This window comes from Schistocerca gregaria, chromosome 7 (genome assembly GCF_023897955.1).
Source record: "Schistocerca gregaria isolate iqSchGreg1 chromosome 7, iqSchGreg1.2, whole genome shotgun sequence".
NCBI lineage: Eukaryota > Metazoa > Arthropoda > Insecta > Orthoptera > Acrididae > Schistocerca > Schistocerca gregaria.
In genome coordinates this window covers 149,495,614-149,516,430 of record NC_064926.1, presented here as the reverse complement: position 1 = coordinate 149,516,430, position 20,817 = coordinate 149,495,614, and the positions used below count along the sequence as shown (strand labels likewise).

The window sequence follows — 20,817 nt, the reverse complement described above, 5'->3', positions numbered from 1 at the left end:
ACGTTGGTTTTTTCCCGTCCCTCAGTTTTACTCGGCACGTACCTGTCTAAAACGCATTTTACGATTGCCTTGAACTTTTCCCACAAGCGCTCAACATTGTCAGTGTCGGAACAGAACTTTTCGTTTTGATCTGTTATGTAGTCTGTAATCTGCCTCCTATTACTCTTGCTAACCAGATAAACCTTCCTTCCTTTTTTTATATTCCTATTTACTTCCATATTCAGGGATGCTGCAACGGCATTATGATCACCGATTCCCTGTTCTGCACTTACAGATGTCTAACTCCCCTGTTAATAATTTTGCAAAATGTAATAGGCAACAATATATCGTTCTAGAAATGAAATTACGTACCACAATTCGACGATGACATACAGCTGTTTTGTGAAAGTAGAGGAGGATATATTAGGTTGACTTAACAGGGATCGTTCTGATTATTCATAATCTCTTAACAACTTTCGTTGCTTTCGTTGGGGATAATCAGAAACTGAGTATATTTCATGTATTTAATGACGCACAGTCCCTCACCTCTACAGCAAATCTTCTTTTTCAAACAGTAAAAAGAATTAGGGATCAAAATGTGGTAAATGTGTACCATCTGATGGGGTATAGTAGGAGGCAAGATGAAAACAGACTTTTGTGAAATGTGACTTAGTTGTCGATTCGTAGAGGTCATAACTGAGAAATCATTCTTTTTTCTGTTATTATTCGAGTTATAGGTTCTATTTTTCAGGTGATCTCCTTTAATTGTGATCTGTAGCCCAGATCACTGCTGGGAGACTTTCTAGGCTCCAATACGGTCTAAAGAGTGTTATACATCATGGATGAAATAGGTCATTGTAACAAAAAATCGAGCGGTATAATAAAAGAACAAAGAAAGGAAGACTTACACTGACTGCTCCTCTTTTATCCATACTCGGTTTCGGAAACAGCTGATAAGAATGTAAATGTGTCAGGATAAAATTTAAGGATTGCTATTCATAGGTAAAAGACACAAGAATAAATATATACTGTCCTAGTGTTTATCTAACCGGAGGTAATTCTTGATGAGACGTACTTTTATACCAGACTGCCATATAAAGAAAAATGTGATGTACGGCGTTCTAATAAATATAACAGGGAAGATATCATTCTGAAGGCACTCTTAATAAAGAAGGGAAAGTAGCATCTGCCTTCGCGCCTACGGTTTAAAACCCGATGCAGTGGTCAGCGCACGGGACGACAACGGTTCAAATCCGCGTCCGGTCGTGCAGATATACGTTTTCCGTGACTTCCCTAAATCTCTCCAGATACATAATGGCACGGTGCCTTCGAGAGGGCACGACCGATCTTCTTCCCTGTCCGTGAAATGTTCCGAGATTGTGCTCCATTTCTGATTATGTCGACGGGACCTTTATTTTAAAAATATATGTATATGGCATTTCAGTCTTCTATCGCTATTTTTTATTTTCAATGACCGGTTTCAGGCTAGCTGCCCATCTTCAGATCATATATTGCAGTTACAGAGTAACTTGTCAGTACAGAACTATCGGTCCACTTAAAAAAAAGAAAAGAAAACAAAGGTTTTCCCATTATCAGAATATTGTCAGGTATACTAAAAAATACAAATGAAAAAGAATTACGACGAAGAATCTAACACGCGCCAGCAGTTTTGTAGTTCTATGCCTCGCCCGCTTATTTTTTCACTTATCACTTTATCTAAGTTGAATCTCCCAAAAGAATGATACGGAAATCGAATCTACACCTGGGCGTTGCACCTTCACCTGCATCTTCCTTCTTTCTTTTATATTCGAAAGTTTATTTTACACCAAATATATCACAATAAGTGGCGTAATATTATCTCCCACGAAATGGAATCGGATTAGGTAAAATAATTTTGATTTTTGTGGCTATTTCTCATTGTAACCATGACAAATGACTACTCTTTGCTCCGTTCTCCAAAAGTTATGTCCTGCCGACTGAGCGTTCAATAGATAGAGCTAAAATTCTGAGCCCTTTCCAAAGGAACCGTTCCATCATCCGGCGTAATCGGTGCCGAGAAACGATGGGGAACCTACACGTGGATTGTCCGTTGGGGATTAGAACCGAAATTTCAAGAGTGGATCCATGTTCAGAGTCGTCACGGCTTAGTTCAGTCACAGGCATAGATGCATCTCAGCACACCATCAAACGAATTACTAGCAACAGATGCGGCTAGGTAAAAATTAGTGGAAATTATAGCGCAAGACACTCCCATAAAACCATATCTTCATTCCACGATATATTTCCAGATCATAGTCCCTCTACTTCTGACTTATAACACTCTTACTTAATTGCGAAATATCATCTAGAAACATTATTCTTTTATAGAAACTAATGTGCATTATACATTATGAACTAATCAGAGAACAATGGCATTACACCATTACGCTGACTGCCAAGTAATGAAAATTTTCCCTGTAATGTTAGTCATGTTTTTCTGTCATATTCAGTGTTTAAGTAATTTTTTTGAAACTTGGCTCGATTTTCTGCAAAATAATTGTTCCTGAACTAGTGAACAGCAGCTGATAATAAAGTTAGAAAGTTCCAGATCTAACAGGCACGCAAAGGACAGTGGAAATGTGATACATGCAATGCTCAAACAATGTACACATGAGGCTGCGTCGTGCAGAATATTTGTGCTAGTTACATTAGATTACAGAGCAGATAATTTTAGAGTAGATTCTCAGGCAGATCAAGTTACATAAATCCTCGGTTAATCTCAAAGTAGTGGTTAATCTCCTCCATACTGTAATGCATCGTCGTCTTCGTCTTGCACACAGACATATTTATTGAACTCTCGCTTTCATTCAGCAGTAATGTCCTATCCGTAGTTGCATAAAATTTAACTTTTGTGCAGTTATTAATCCACATCATCATAATCTCGCTATCACTACTTACGACTGTATTGGGTATTTATATTGAAAGCCGGCCGCGGTGGTCTCGCGGTTCTAGGCGCTCCGTCCGGAACCGCGCGACTGCTACGGTCGCAGGTTCGAATCCTGCCTCGGGCATGGATGTGTGTGATGTCCTTAGAACTAATTAAATCTAACTAACCTAAGTTCTAGGCGACTGATGACGACAGATGTTAAGTCGCATAGTGCTCAGAGCCATTTGAACCATTTATTTTGAAAGATCTCAATATCCATATTTGCGTTACCCGATGTATTGATATTTGGAGGCCATCTTCACTTTCGTATATCATTAGTTCATCGTCTGAGAGTAGCAATGCACTTGGACTGCAGCGTGTTTATCTAATTCCCGGATAATAATGTGATTACCTGTAACAATGTTGTCTACATGAATGTCAAAAAGAGTGTGTCAGAGAACACCCCTGTCTTACTCCTTCATTGATTTTTATCACTTATTCCTTTTTCTACCCCGTATTCATTACTACTTTTGTTTCATGGCCATCCTTATGAGGTATGGTGTGCAACCTATCATTATTGCTCCTAATTTACTAGACCCAGCGAGGTGGCGCAGTGGTTAGCACACTGGACTCGCCTTCGGGAGGACGAAGGTGCAATCCCGTCTCCGGCAATCCTGATTTAGGTTTTCCGTGATTTCCCTAAATCGCTTCAAGCAAATGCCGGGATGGATCCTTTGAAAGGGCACGGCCGATTTCCTTCCCCATCCTTACCTAACCTGAGCTTGCGCTCCGTCTCTAATTACCTCGTTGTCGACGGGACGTTAAACACTAAATCTCCTCCCCTCCTCCTAATTTACTTTTTTAAACGTGCTAAAAGTAATACAGATTCTGTTTTTCTGTGAGTAGTTCTATTTTAAAAGTACATAGTGTCACTACATGAAAATCCTTATCTAAATCCACTTTGAGCAACTTGAAGAAATTCTTTGGCTATTGCTGTTATTCTGTTGTCGCTCACTATATTTTAAGATTACGTTCAGACTGCTCAACGCCAAAGTTCCATCACTGTTCCACTATTTTAAGGCCAGATCAACACAGAGAGAAAAAAGAAAAGAGTAAACGAAGAGGAAGAAATTTTAAAATATTGGCTGTCAACTTAATTTAAGAAACAAGGTGGGTCGGGTCCAGGCTAACTACGAGGCTATTTTGCTACGACTGGCATATGAAGCTGTATTTAGTAGACTGTTTTCATGGTCACCATGGCAACAGTGCACCACACGCCGACTGCAACGGCAGAATCGTGCGACGACGAAGCCGCAACTGCAGCCTGTGCTGCATGCGGCGGTAAACATCCGGCGCCGAGGCGTGTGGTATGTGGTGTGACTCAGACATTAAACCGATGCGTGGCCAAGCTTCGGGCACAGGCGGATATCGTGAACGCTCACCTCCTGTGCCGTCGCGATCGCTGGTTAAAATCTGAAGCACTTACGGTCTCGTAAGTGAGATGAGGCCGGGAGTGCAAAAAGGTGGGGATAGCAGTGTCGCATATAGCATTAGTGCATCTGCGGGTGTAAACGTGGAGACATAATTCTAAAAGATGCATAGCACAAACGCGGTTGTGCGACCACGAACAGAATAATGAACGAGTTATCACAGCCGCGTTACTCGCAGAGCCAACACTCATCACCGTAGTAAAAGGTTATATGCTTACGATCTCCGCAGTTATAAAGATATTGCAAGAATGCAGGATGAGATAAAATAAATTGTTCAGTTTATTATGGGCGACTAAAATTTAATTGGATTCTAAGAAATCAAGAAAGAATAGCGTATGCACTGGGGAAAAGAAGTTGGCACAGAGTATAATTTGTTCATCGCTAAACTTTAAGAATCATGAAAGACGATTGAGTACATGGAAGGAAGCTAGAGAGAAAAGAAGAATTCAGACAAATTGTACTATCCCTAAGACAGAAATTTGGAAACCAGACTTTAAATAAATTATTCCTTACACACTGCAGATTAAAAGTGAATAAATTGGGAGAATATATGAAATTAACGACATGGGACCTGGATAAATTGAAAGAACCAGAGGTTACTGAAACTTTCAAAGGGAGCATTAGGCAACGACAAACTGAAGCATGGGGAAGGAATACAGTAGAAGGCCAATGGGTAGTTGAGAGAGATGAAATAATACTCGCCTGGATAGCTGTGTAACGAGGGTATCGCGGTGGCAAGAGATAGGTCATCCAGCCACTCCTTAAATTAACCATCCCATATACGTTCATAACCATACCAACCCTGTGTAGATTTGGGAAAAAGACAGCGGAAAAACAATGTAGCTAAAGCAGCGAAGGCAGTTTAGAAATAACTAGGCAACAAGAAAGGACACAGTAGAAAACATTGCATAACACAATAGACACATGTAATGGAGGAAAAAAAACATAAAAATAAAGGAAGTGAAGTGATACAAGAGCAAGGAATCTGGAAGAAGAGACCAACTTCAGAATTATATAAATACACAGCCAAGATTACGGATACAATAAAGAAAAGAAGGATGCAGTTCTACGGACATGTCTACAGGATGAATGAAAACAGAATTTCAAAGCGAATTCTTAAAGTCATCATTACAGGCAGGGGAAAAACAAAATGGATAAAAGAAGTTGAAGAGCACTCAGACAAGCAAACATAACAGTAAACGATGCAGAAAATAGAACTGATTTCAGGAACATCATCAAGAAACATAAATTTGACACCACAACACAGAAGAGACTAGGATGCAAATGGACAGCAGATCGAAAGAAACAACATAGTGAACACATGAAGAAAATTTGGGCTCAGAAAAAACATAAACAATCATCGTTAAGGAATTCAAGTTAAAATGCTCTCTTTAAATGGGAATAATCGAAAATAATAATAATAAAGGAAGTGAAGCAGATAGGAAGGAATACATAAATCTAAAAAAAAATTGATTGACGAGAAGTATAAAAGAGCAAACCAGGAGAGGCTAGACAGAAATGCAAAGCTATAAAAACACACACGACTATTTGACTGTTAGACGCTATCTGCGTTAAAATTGCAGAGAACTTTGGACGTCAGAAAAACAGCCGTATGAAAAAGTGCTTAGGTGACAAGCTGGTACTAAACATATAACAGAAGCTGAAACACGGAGGGAATGTATAGAGAGAAACAAATCTGAAGACAGTACTATGTGAAGGTAAGAGGAAATGAACTTTCTGAGGTGGAAAACACGATGCTGCTAGAGGAATTTGAGGAGCATTGAAACAAAACTCCTGTAATAGACAATATGATCTCAGAATTTTTGAGATCGTTAGGAGTACGTACCATAACCAAAGTATTTCGTGTGACAGGCAAGTAACAACAGACAGAGCACGTACCCTCAGACTTGGAGAAGACTGTAATAATCAGAATTGCTGACACTTGTAGATATTACCGGATCATCGACTTGGTAAGTTTTGGTGGCAAAATACTAAGCCGCCTTTTTTATAGGAATAGAAAGACTAGTACAAGCCAACCTCGGAGTGAGTGATTTTAGAGAAATGTAGAATCACGTGAGGCAAAACTGACACAGCGACTTATCCTAGAGGGAGGACTGACGAGAGACAACCCCGTTATTTGTAGATTTAGAGATTTTACTCTTAGCAGAACCCAGATAGCAGTTGTGAGGGTCAAAGGACATGAAAGGAAGCAGTGGTTGAGCAGCGAGTCGTCGTCATGTAAGACGAATATGTGGCGACAGCCGACAGACCGCAAACCGAACCTCGATCTTTAAATTATCTCCAGCAGTGACCCAAATCATGTAGGTAATCTGAGCTTGATTATCTCATAACTTGAAAATATCACTGTTGTTTCTCTCATATTATTTCCCAACACGACAACCTTTGATTTCATCTCCATTGATTCCACCCACATCCACACCATAGCAGCGCAGAACGATTAAAAATAATCCGAGAAGGTGTAATGGTGACTGGTTGTCCGTTGTTTCCCTAATTTACGAGTACCGGGATGGTTCCTTTAAAGAAAGAAGCCGATTTCCTTCTCTGCTGCAGACTTGTGCTGCGTCATTAACACCAGCTTGACGCGACCTTTAAACCTTAATTTTCTTTCCTTCTCGTAGTGTGCTTCGGATGATTTGCGTACTGTTCACACTATGGTCTACTGTAAACGTCACTATATGCTAAGTGCGTTGAGCTATAGGTGTACATTATTGATGAGCCTCTATTTTCACCACAGCACCAGCTTTCACATAGGTTTACAGCGAGAAATTTAAAATTTGAACACTTCGTATAACTACTATCGCTATGTTACTTTTGTGGAGAAGCCATTCTGGTAATTCAGGCAGTGGCGTTCCAGGAGTTATATGACGCGGCAGCGGGCCCGTGAAATCCGAATGGCGACAGATCTGGGAAGCCGTATGGGAGGCACGTTGCCCCTGATGCACGTCGCTTGACGAGCCTCTCTAACAGGGTGGGGGTGGGTACAGCGGCGTCACCCGCCTCCACGCATCTGCATTCATTCAGTGGCAGGCGACGCGGCGCAGACATAAATCATGTGATGCGTGTGGCAGGGGTAGGCTGGAAAATAGCAGGCGCCGCGCGTACCCCAGCTGTCGACATCTGTACGGTGCTGTCTGGGTGGACGTCCATTGATCCAGTGCACAGATATCACAGAGCGCTTGTAAACAGCTCTGGCTGTTGCTTGAAATGGTCTGTGCTGATCATATTTTAAGCTTTCTATGTAATTTATCTATAAGTGAAATTCTGAATATTCTTTTTTCGAGCAGATATCGTGTTCAACAGCTGAGCAAAACTGACTGTCTGGCCTTTATTGCACATGTGGACAGTGTCGTGAAACAAAGCTTAAATCGTAATGAAATTCTGAATCTGAAATAATGAAAATGTATCTGATTACGCCCCAAAAGAAACCAGTTGTTTACTTAGTGAAAACTATTTAACTGAAATTCAGTACTGAAGTACGTTACGAAAGTTACGTGAAATGAAGTGCAATGTCTGACTTGAAACATCCAGAAAATAAAATACTACTCAACACGGTAGAAAATAAATGTTTAAGAAAACCAACACTGTATACCGTAAATTAATATACTAACTTAGCACAACACCCGAACATTCTGACTATATCTTGTGTGCTCACAGGAAATCAAAGTGAAGTTTCCCTTGAAAGAAAAGTAACTTACCCCCTGTTCAGCATGCTAGTTTGTGTCTGTTCTCGAATTAAATTGAAATCAGCAAAATAGAGCAGCTAAAGAAAAGGAATCGACTCTAAATTTCTGTTTGCTTGGCAAAAACAATCTGCGGCTGCGAGTGGCGTAAGGTGCAATGCAAACACGACCAAGTATTTTAAACCTCACTAAGAATGACGGAGGATTTTCCTTTAAAGAAAAAAATATCTTGAAAAATTAAAGCAATGAACAATGGACTGACTTCGCGCAGATTACAACAGACTACATGATTTACCTTCGGGTGTAGTGTTAGTGCAAACAACAGTGCGACTTTGTCAATTTTTTTTAATTTATTGGGTTTTCGAGCCGTGAACATTCAACTATCTTAGTATTAATGTCAATTATGATGACACGAAAGTAAGGAAAACAGAACACCCTGTCCCAGAGCGGAGAAAATCTTCGAACTGGCCGGGAATCGAACACGGGCCCCATCGCTTAGGAACTAGGGCGCTGACAGCGCAACTACCGAGGCGTACACTTCAAAACTTTGAATCTTCCTCTATCCGGTGACATACACAATTGGTTTCTATCTTTCGTACTTTGTAATAAACCACACGAATCTGTTCTTTCTTTTTGAATCACCTGTATATTAAGTGGCTAAAATGGTCGCCCACACCCAGTCTCGTTATGCTTCCAGGAGGCAAAAAATTTGATTTTGAGCATTTTGTATAGTTAGAGACAGAATTTAAATATTTAGATTGTTCTCATAATCTACTTACGTTAATTGTTTAACTTGCCTTATTGTGTTAGAGACTATGAACGAGACTTGGGGCAGCGTAACTCACAGCGCGCAAATTATCCGGACTATATTGGGCAGCATTTGAGACTGAGAACACTTGGCGATTTGCAACAACTTAACACACAGTTTCAAATATTTTCTAAACTTATTCACTGCCCTGTGGGTGAATAATCAGGAACTAATAAAACCAACATAATCAGTGTCTTGTGTCTTCAGTGATAAAGGTTTTAGATTCTTAACGTCAAATAATTAAACCATTAGCTGATTTGCAAAGGTATCAGATGTTCGAAGCTGTTTTCTAAATGGCAGATCGATTTTTTAAAGACTCAGTAGCGGGATTTATTGGTGCCTAAGAGTTCGACGCAGTGCGGTTAACAATGCAGTGGCTGAAATAAGGGCGCTTCGACAAGGGCGAGTCGGCAGTCCCGGATTACAGAGTCACGTAGTTCACAGCTACGTGTTTGGGAGACCACATACGCGCTATTGTAGCAGGGCGCGACAGCGTTTGAATGCGCGCAACAGCTAGCGCAGCACAATGGGCGCGCTTTTGTTTGGCACGCTTGCCGCTATCTGATTGTCCTCTCCGCCCCGTTTATCATCGTTCGGTAACCGCCAGCATTAGACGGAACTCTCGTCGGGGCAGAAGCCCGTATTTTCGCGGCGGGCAACACACCACGCGCCGCTGGCCCCCCTAATGGTCGAATCTGACGTGGCGCGCACCGATCGAAGCTGCAGTGTCCCGTAAATCGGCGTACGAAACTCGATTATCCTACTAACATTCTGCATGACGTGTTTACGAATCGGAGGTAATCGGTTTAAGGCCGTCAGTTTAGCCCCATGTTACACAGCAGTCGATTTAGCCTGTATTCTGTCTCGGTGGGTGTAGTGAAACGCTGAAAGGGACAGTCGATCGAAATTACTATCAACATTCATGTGCGATTGTATATTCAGAAATCCCATAAGATATTCTCTCTCACACTCTCCCTCTCCCAGTGACTTCGAAATCCCATCGCATGCTCACGACTGTCTGTACTCGCATATGTGTAGGTTAATCCTAGGAACAGCTGTAGTGATTTTGATCGAGTGTTCACTAAGAAAAACACTAATTCCCGAGTACGACTTTGTTGTATATCTATAAATTGTATGTCGTACACGTTGAATTTTATGGTGGTTGGTTGGTTGATTTGGGTGAGGGGACCAAACAGCTAGGTCATAGTTCCCCTTTTTTTTTCTTTATTGGATTTCAATTTCCCCTCCCCCCTCCTCCCCGAGCGGCGGGGAGGGGGGGGGGGTGGCATCAGCGTAATGTGCTGCTCTACAGAAAAGTTAAAAGAAACATAATGAGAATAGAAACAAACAAGAAAAACAGGCGATAAAACAGTGACATTGTAAAAAACTGTAAAATGCCGTAAGTTGTGGAATTGAAAATATAAAAACACTGCGGTGACGATGCGGATGAAAACACACAAGAAGTAGACAGGCACAATTAAAAATCACAGTCTGGTTTCTATTCGCACGAGATAAAAAAAAAAACACAACCACCGACAGTATGACGGCTGTTCGCAACACTGACAGGGGACACACAACACTAAACACTCACTTAAAACAGCACTATACAGGGAACACGGTGGCAGATGGGGCGGGGGGGAGGGAGAACCCGAACCTATGAGGGGGGGGAGGGGGGGGAAGGAGAGGAGAGGAAAAGAAAAAATGAGGGGCCGATGGACGGAGGGGACATAGAAAAGGGGGGGCTGGGTCCCATGGGATTAAGGAAGGAAGTGGACCGTACCCTTTCAAAGGAACCATCCCGGTATTTGCCTAAAGCGATTTAGGAAAATCAGGGAAAACCTAAATCAGGATGGCCGGACGCGGGTTTGAACCGTCGTCCCCCGAATGGGAGTCCAGTGTGCTAACCACAGCGCCATCTCGCTCGATGAATTGTGATGAATTGAAACACAGTTGAGACAACGATGCCACTGCCACCTAGCGAACAGTCCCCACAACACGAGAAAGCAACAGTGCCCCTAGACTTCAGCAAGTGGGATCTAATTCGTATTTTGTTTCCTGGACTGATTGAAGGATGGGGCTGGAAATTGAAAGATTGTGGAATCGAAACCAGGCCGAGTCATTTTTTCAGTCTGCCTTTTACCTTAGCATTAACTACAGACTGAAAATTTCTGCTTCCGTCAGATTAGCAATTTCAGTTCGCACTCTTGAATTACTGCAAATCATTCGACCAACAGGCAGTGAGCTACTGAGCTTTGAAGTACCGTAATAAACAAGACCAGGAACGAAAAGATAACTACCTCATCGTCTGGCCGTGATGCGAGATTTAGAATTTGAAATAATCAAATATTTTTAACCGCCAGCGGCCTTGCTGCAGTGGTAACTCCGGTTCCCATCAGATCACCGAAGTTAAGCGCTGTCGAGCTGGGCTAGCACTTGGATGGGTGACCATCCGGACTGCCGAGCGCTGTTGGCAAACTGGGTGCACTCAGCCCTTGTGAGGAGCTACTTGACTGAGAAGTAGTGGCTTCGGTCGCGGAAATTGACATACGGCCGGGAGAGTGGTGTGCTGTCCACATGCCCCTTCATATCCGCATCCAGTGACGCGTGTGGGCTGAGGATGACATGACGGCCGGTCGGTACCGTTGGGCCTTAATGACCTGTTCAGGAGGAAACATTTGTAACCAATGGTTTCGCTGCAGTCGTTTGAGAGAAGTTACATAGCGAGAAAACATGTGGATCCGAAATCTGGAGCATTTCATTTTTCATGCCAGAAGTAAAGCGTTTTCTGAAAAACTTCTTCAACAACTATGCTTCGTGTAGTTACAGCGAAATAGTTGAGTCAATTTTCAGCTTTATGAAACGTAGGTGTTGACATGACTCTTCGCATGGCACAGCGAAGAAATCTGCCATAAGCAGCCCACGACAATGAATTGCGACAGTGACTCTCAACAGTCCATCATAGAGTGTACTACGTTCCACGAGGGAGGTGCTGTAACACGAGTAAACACGTACATCAAGAGTGCTTTTTCTTATTATTTTTCAGTCATGTCCCTTCAGATAGCTTCCGATACATACTGCAAAAAACACACATGTATGCATAATTCGCAAGCAATACTTACAGGGTGTTTCAAAAATGACCGGCAATACAAACTAAACGAGCAGCGATAGAAATACACCCTTTGTTGCAATATGCTTGGGGCAACAGTACATTTTCAGGCAGACAAACTTTCGAAATTACAGTAGTTACAATTGTCAACAACAGATGGCGCTGCGGTCTGGGAAACTCTATAGTACGATATTTTCCACATATCCACCATGCATAGCAATAATATGGCGTAGTCTCTAAATGAAATTACCCGAAACCTTTGACAACGTGTCTGACGGAATGGCTTCACATGCAGATGAGATGTACTGCTTCAGCTGTTCAATTGTTTCTGGATTATGGTGGTACACCTGGTCTTTCAAGTGTCCCCACAGAAAGAAGTCACAGGGGTTCATGTCTGGCGAATAGGGAGGCCTATCCACGCCGCCTCCTGTATGCTTCGGATAGCCCAAAGCAATCACACGATCATCGAAATATTCATTCAGGAAATTAAAGACGTCGGCCGTGCGATGTGGCCGGGCACCATCTTGCATAAACCACGAGGTGTTCGCAGTGTCGTGTAAGGCAGTTTGTACCGCCACAAATTCACGAAGAATGTCCAGATAGCGTGATGCAGTAATCGTTTCGGATCTGAAAAATGGGCCAATGATTCCTTTGGAAGAAATGGCGGCCCAGACCAGTACTTTTTGAGGATGCAGGGACGATGGGACTGCAACATGGGGCTTTTCGGTTCCCCATATGCGCCAGTTCTGTTTATTGAGGAAGCCGTCCAGGTAAAAATAAGCTTCGTCAGTAAACCAAATGCTGCCCACATGCATATCGCTGTCATCAATCCTGTGCACTATATCGTTAGCGAATATCTCTCGTGCAGAAACAGTAGCGGCGCTGAGGGGTTGCCGCGTTTGAATTTTGTATGGATAGAGGTGTAAACTCTGGCGCATGAGACGATACGTGGACGTTGACGTCATTTGGACCGCAGCTGCAACACGGCGAACGGAAACCCGAGGCCGCTGTTGGATCACCTGCTGCACTAGCTGCGCGTTGCCCTCTGTGGTTGCTGTACGCGGTCGCCCTACCTTTCCAGCACGTTCATCCGTCACGTTCCCAGTCCGTTGAAATTTTTCAAACAGATCCTTTATTGCATCGCTTTTCGGTCCTTTGGTTACATTAAACCTCCGTTGAAAACTTCGTCTTGTTGCAACAACACTGTGTTCTAGGCGGTGGAATTCCAACACCAGAAAAATCCTCTGTTCTAAGGAATAAACCATGTTGTCCACAGCACACTTGCACGTTGTGAACAGCACACGCTTACAGCAGAAAGACGACGTACAGAATGGCGCACCCACAGACTGCGTTGTCTTCTATATCTTTCACATGACTTGCAGCGCCATCTGTTGTTGAAAATTGTAACTACTGTAATTTCGAAAGTTTGTCTGCCTGAAAATGTACTGTTGTCCCAAGCATATTGCAACAAACGGTGTATTTCTATCGCTGCTCGTTTAGTTTTTATTGCCGTTTCAAATATACCGGTAATTTTCGAAACACCCTGTACATTGCTTGTAAAGAAATTGCTTTCATCAAGATGTGCTCCCATCATTGGCACAAGATTCCACTCCGAACGCCGATTCAGCATGGAACATACAATATTCACGCTTCCAGACAACATTCGTGGCGGGCACTGCTTGCAACGTAAAAATTATATGAAAGCGATGATATTCAGTTATTTAACGTGTACTTAAAAATATATTCATAGATGTACACAGTGGTCCGCAAACAAAATACGTAGGCCAAAGGAGTGGTATGGCCGTAGAACCCGTGCGAAGCCGGGCAAAATATATATATATATATATATATATATATATATATATATATATATATATATATATATATATATATGTGTGTGTGTGTTTTATGACGTTGTTCTGAATGAGTAAACGCCTCGCAGCTGAGATGGCTAACGCACACCTGTAGGGTGGCGTTAGACTTGGAAGTAAGACTGTTCGAAAGCTGGTTTTGGATGAAATGTTCGCTGCCATGTTTGATCGGCAAGGGGAAGAAAGTGTTAGCATAAAGTTCGTGACCTCCAGTCTTTGCCTCAGTTTCCTGCATTGAAGCCTAAACCTCTCGACAGCATCTCATGGGGCTATGACATGTGACACTCCCCATGGTGATCCGTCTGTCGTATGAGGACATTAAGCTCTGCGGCCCCTTAGTACCATTCGCCTACAAGAGTAGGCTATTAACTGGTACCGGGCCTATTGCCGGTATCTTGTAGACCGTCTCGTTGTACAGTCATCGGCACACGAGGCGCAGGTACTTCAACAGAATATCGAATCAACCTAGCCACGATTAACAGAATCAGTCTTTTTTTATATAATTTCCACTCCATTTACATATCTCTTTATATTCATTACAACGACGCATGCTCTTATGCAAGGCCGAGCGAGGTGGCGCAGTGGTTAGAACACTGGACTCTCATTCGGCCTTCCTGATTTAGGTTTCCCGTGATTTCCCTAAATCGCTTCAGGCAAATCCCGGGATGGTTCCTTTGAAAGGGGACGTTCTTCTTCCTTTCACATCCTTCCCTAATCCAACTGGACGTTTGACGTCGGTGTGTGCTCCCTTTCTCCAAATCGACCAACCAGCCTATATTGTATAAGCAATTTTAACTTCCACATATCAAAGTCTACACCATCTTTCGTTACTGATCATCGAATAACATGTACCAGCACGTTTATCAACTAATTCTCGTTTTATTTAGTATTTTATGTCCTACTAAAGCACGAGGAAGTTGCATGTAGAAATTCATGCAGTCATGCGTGATTTTTTTATCATCCACTGTAAGATAGTGATAAGCAACCATTATCTATGTTGTTATTGTCAGACAATCTTTAAAATCTTTCAGATGTGTCCATGGGCCAAATGCCCCAAGAAGGTTGCTTAGGAGAACAGATTTAGTTTATCTCGCTAAATTCAAACACTCATATTCTGCAAGGACGCTGATAAACATGCCGTTAAACACCCTGAAAGCAATGTCATAAAGACTTTAGCTGCCCACAAGCGGCTTTTTTAAACTGGTGATTTCTATTAATTCCGTATTATGCATGTCAATTTTTGTGTTTCATATTATGTCAATGCACTTACCTGTTAACTGGTTAAATGGCTGATATTTACCGAAGGCTAAATAAATACATAATTAATAAGTTATCCACAGATACCTTAATAGCAAAACATGGCTCGCACCCAAACCTACAGATTTCAGTCAGTCAGATCAGTACCAAACGTTGTATGTCGTTCGAGTATCATTCAGAACACCGAAGTAGTTTGCACCATGCTGTCGATCAGGAGAATGTTCATAACAATAAGTAATAAGCAACACATGACCTACGGAGCGCTGGAAAAGCGTTAAGTGTGAGCGTTTGTCGTGTGGAGCTCCCTTGGAGAAGTCGGAGGAGCGTTAATTCGAAGCCTGATCATGCATTTGAAGCACCGAAACTGGTGGCTACACAATAAATAAGATCGTAAGGGTGACTGTAGGCGTTTCGTTCCCTTACAAAAGTTGAAACGTCCCTTTTGAAAAATTTATGAATTACTGTGCTGGTAAACACCTTACGTTATTTGTTTTTCAAACAGCTGAGCAGAACTGAACGTACTCAGACATTTCTCTCTTTGCTTATTCTGATGATCGCTAAACTGACATAATATTTTTTATCGCAACGCAGTCTGACTTTCAATAATCCCTACAAAAGAATGGCCCTGACTAACAATAACCTATACCTTTCATGAATCACTTACCTCACAAAAATCTTGGTTACTTTAACTACTGCAATACAGCAAGCGGCAATACTGCCAGCTAAATTAAAGATTCTAGCTACTGAAGGCATAACTACTGATAGGCATAGTTGGCAAATGAAAGATTTTGACAGAGAACAAACAATGTATTTATCTTAATAGTGTTCAAAAGTCACAATATATATAGCAGTTCATGGCATCCAGTCTTAAAAGTTTACTGTCTCTGATGGACACACGTCCACATCAACCGCTCTCAAAACGACGCCATTTCTCTCCCCACATCCACCACTGCTGGCGGCTCACCTCCAACTGCGCAACGCTAGGCGCTGTTCACATCCAACTGCCCAACAATACAATAGCAAATATTCCAACAATGCCAGCCAGCCACTGACTGCACACAGCACAGCCAGTGATTTTCATACAGAGCGCTACGTGACGTTATCAACATTAAAACCTAAACAGCCTACTAACAAAGCGAACGGCCGTTGTCCCCAACACCTCCAATGGAAAGTACGGACATACAAAAACTGATGTTAGTTTTTGTACTGTAGTACATGTGAAGCTGTTATATGTCATAACACGATCCTGATATGCAAAAAAAAAAAAAAAAAAAAAAAAAAAAAAAAAAAAAAAAGTTCAGAGTTCATAGATGTGCGACGGCGCTGCCATCTAACACTTAGTTATTATTATTATTATTATTCTTAATACTTTTATTGTTATGTTATTATTATTATCATTACTTCCACAAGTGTGATGCAAAAGTTTCTTTATTCTTCTGCTCCGATGGTTTGTATTATTTCTGCGAAACCACAAATGTACTCTATAGGTTGCCACTTTCAAACAGACGAAGCGAAAGCGGATTGCCAATAGAACATTGCTATGAACTCAGAAAAGTCCTTTTGCGTGTCTGAAACATGTTATCCGTATAGCAGTTTCACACGTACTACACTACAAGCAGGGCTGTTTGTACGACAAACTAACGCTCTACTAATTTCCCCATGGGAGTTCTACACGACAGACGCTCACCGATATGCTTTTGCTGTGCTCCGTACTGCTACTTATCGTTTACGAACGTTCTCCTGGATGACAGGACATAGCACGAACTGTATCGCCGTTGTGGTTCATACTTAATCGGTATAAAATGTTTGGTACCGAGCTGACTGCTTGATATCTGAAGGTTCGCGTATCAAACCTCCAGATAACATAAACTTATTTTTAAACTTTGCCGACCGGTTACAAAGTCAGCAAATCGGAACGTTAGCGTATGCTAGTAAGAATGTGGCTGAAAGCTGTAGACTGCAATGTTGTTCTTTTCTGTGTCAACAGGTAAGGTGTGCTGCTGTCCCGCAATCGTCCCCTGCTGCCCGGGCGTTTCGCAGTTTTCCGGCCCGTCGCGCACCACCGCATGCACGGGTCAGCGCATCCACACAGCATCGGCTTCAGAAGGTGGAGCCGGACAATGGACCACCTGGGGGCAAGTACCAGAGTGGGCGTTGGCGGACTCTGCTCGCACGGTTACTTCTGCAGCTGTCTGAACGCTTACATGCAACCCGTGCAGAGGTCTTGGCGCGTAGTCGAATTTCGCTAACACAGTAATTAGAAATGGGGTATTACAGTTTTGACTAACGGCAGGGCTAACAAGCGGTAAAAGTTCATTACGATAACTATACGGATTGTTCATTGTTCCTCTCCCGTGCCACCCTCTTCATCTCAGAGTAGCATCTGCAACCTACCTCCTGAATTATTTGCTGGATGTATTCCGATCTCCGTCTTTCTCTACAGCTTTTACCCTCTACAGCTCCCTCTAGTACCATGGAAATTATTCCGTGATACCTTAACAGATGTCCCACCATCCCTTCTTCTTCCTCTTCTTCTTCTTCTTCTTCTTCTTCGCTTTTGCCATATATTCCTTTCCTCTTCGATTATGGTGATCAACTTAATTTTCAACGTTCTTCTGTAGCACCACATTTCAAATGTTTAGATTTTCTTCTTTTCTCGTTTTCCCGCAGTCCACGTTTCACTATCATACAGTGCTGCACTCCAAACGTATATTCTCAGAAATTTCTTCGTCAAATTATGGCCTATGTTTGTTGATACTAGTAGACTTCTCTTAAAAAGGAATGGCCTTTTTGTCAGTGCCAATCTGCTTTTTATGCACACCTTGTACCGTCCCTAATGGATTATTTGGTACCTATGTAGTAGAACTCCGTGACCTCACCTACTTAGTGATCCCCAATTCTGATGTCCAGATGCTCGCTTTTCTCATTTCTGCTACTTCTCATTACTTTCTTCTTCCTTAGATTTAATCTCAATCCATATTCTGTACTTATTGGAGTGTTCATTCCATTCAACAGATCTTGCAATTCTTCTTCAGTTTCACAGAGGACAGCAACGTCATCAGCGAATGTTGTCATTGATATGCTTTCACCTCGAATTTTAGTTTAACTCATCAACCTTCTCTTTATTTCCATCATTGCTTATTCGATGTACAGATTGAACAATAGTGAAAAACTACATCCCTGTCTTACATCCTTCTTAATCCGAGCACTTTGTTCTTGTTCTTGATCTCCTACTGTTCCCTCTTGGTTCCTGTACAAACTGTGTATTGCTATAGTTTCCCCTACATATTGCTCAGAATTGAGAACTTCTTGCACCATTTGACATTGTCAAACGCTTTTTCCAGGTCAACAAATCCTATGAACGTATCTCGATTTTTCTTTAGTCTTGTTTCCATTATCAACCGCAACGTCAGATTTGCCTCTCTGATGCCTTTATATTTCCTAAAGCTATACGAATCGTCATCTAACCCATCATCAGTTTTTTTTTTCATTCTTCCGTATATTACTCTTGTCGTCAACTTGGATGCAAGAGCCGGCCGCTGGTGGCCGAGAGATTCTAACCGCTTCAGTCTGGAACCGTGAGACCGCTACGGTTGCAGGTTCGAATCCTGCCTCGGGCATGGATGTGTGTGATGTCCTTAGGTTAGTTAGGTTTAAGTAGTTCTAAGTTCTGAAATGTTAAGTCACATGGTGTTCAGAGCTATCTGAACCATTTTTTGGATGCAAGAGCTTGTTAAGCTGATTGTGCGCTAATTCTCGCACTTGTCAGCGTATTGTTTGAATGATGTATTTCCGAAAGTCAGATAGTGTATCGCCAAACTCATACAAACTACACACCAACGTGAACAGTCGTTTCGTCGTCTTTTTCTCCAATTATTTCAGAAATTCTGATGGTACGTTATCTCTATCCCTTCTGCCTTATTCGATCATAGGTATTCCAAAGTGCTTAAATTCTGATCCTAACACTGCATCCCCTATCTCTGTTGATGGCAGATAACGCTTGGGGCTTGAAGATGAAACTTCATCTCATCTTACCAGGTAGCGTGTTTATTTAAAACAATGCAGTTGTTGGTTTCAGTTTTCAACACCCAAGTACTTCACGTCCAGCTTCCGTCTCATTGTCCTCGATGGATTACCACAGACTGTTATGCTATACGACACTATTGAGTGAAGGCAGTCTAGCAATTCCGTCTTCAGGTCATCACAGTCGGAGAGATCTGTGAGTGCAAAGATTGTACGAGCATTTAGATTACCTTGACGACACGCTGGTGCCATTTCAGATTACTTTTCGTCTTTATTCCTTAGAGCTTCAAACATGGACCGTACCAAATAAGTGACTGATCTCCACATCTAGTACGTGTACGTGTACGTGTTCTTGTGTGTGTGTGTGTGTGTGTGTGTGTGTGTGTGTGTGAGAGAGAGAGAGAGAGAGAGAGAGAGAGAGAGAGATGCAGCCGCTTAAAATATTATCTTTTTTCAAAAATATCCACACCCAGCTCTTGTAACACAAATTTGTTTTGTTCCACGACGTAGCATGCTTACTGGTTATACACATCAGAAATGTACCTTAAATAGAGCGACAGTAAAATTTGCTGTAATGGTAGTTGTAGGAGTGCGACTCTGGTGTCGCAGTACGCCGCATCCCCGACACTAAAGCTGTTGAGGGAGCAGGCCTCTATTCCAGTCATCCCCCGAGGCGGAGCAATAAAATTTTCTCATTAGAGGTCGCACAGCACTGTCCTCCCCCCACCCCCTGCAGCTCTCCCTCTACCTAGGCGCCGGTCCCGCCGAAGCAGGCGGTTTATTGGGTTTTCGTGGCACTGGTTCAATATCCGCCCAGCCATGGCGGAAACAATATCTTGTGCGCCGAAAAGTCTTCCCAGATGTTTCGCAATAAATGTGAGTACACCAGACAACTGGAATGCTTTCTAGGGAAATAATCTCCTTTCGCGATCTCTGTGTGTGGCTCACATACGTAAATCAGAGCACAGTACTGATACAATCAGCATTTGCTCCTAAAGACGGGCGTAAGTGGATACGTTCTTAGAAACAGTGTTATACCGTAGCTATAAATGAACTCGTAACTACACTGTCCCACAAAAGGACTCCGAAGGGGATGAGGAAACGAAATGAAATTTCACGGTCTGAGAGAGTATGTTACGTTATTGCAATGATTTCAAGAAATCAGATTTAGTAAGAATTTCGCAGTAAGAGTCCCCACATCAATATGACGCTGCAACCCTCCTATGCCCTGCATGTACGCTTCGATTCGATTGCGAAGGCTGTCTAAAACCCTCCGCAGGCAAGTTGACCGAAAACTGTTGTAGCTGTGATTGATAATTACCGACTACAGCAGATTATAATCTGTACAGAGAGGGATTCAAAAAAATGTATCCACTGTTTAAAAGTCCATAAGTGACAAACTCACTGACGGAGTTGTCTCACCTTTGGTAGTGTAATAGTTTGTAGTTCCGGCAATCGCCACACGAGCGTTGTATTGCGTTGTTTTGTTTTGTCAGTTGACAGTCGCCAGATAGTGTTTTGTTCTTAGTTGCACATACTTACTCGAGTAAACATGGCTGGCGAAAGGCTTACATTCGATGAAAGGAAGCCAGTTTTGAAGTGGTATTTTAAGTACGAAAATATTAATTAGGTTCAACGGCAATGGCGAAATGAATCTCACACAGAGCCACCGACACA

The 20,817-nt window shown here is 42.3% G+C and overlaps 1 protein-coding gene and 1 pseudogene across 1 annotated transcript in view; both read left to right on the top strand.

The window, feature by feature from the left end:
- The window catches only part of LOC126281761 (microtubule-associated protein futsch), a 791,323-nt gene that overhangs the window by 99,639 nt on the left and 670,867 nt on the right, over positions 1–20,817 (top strand). The window lies entirely within an intron of this gene.
- LOC126282708 (5S ribosomal RNA) lies at positions 11,239–11,356 on the top strand (annotated as a pseudogene).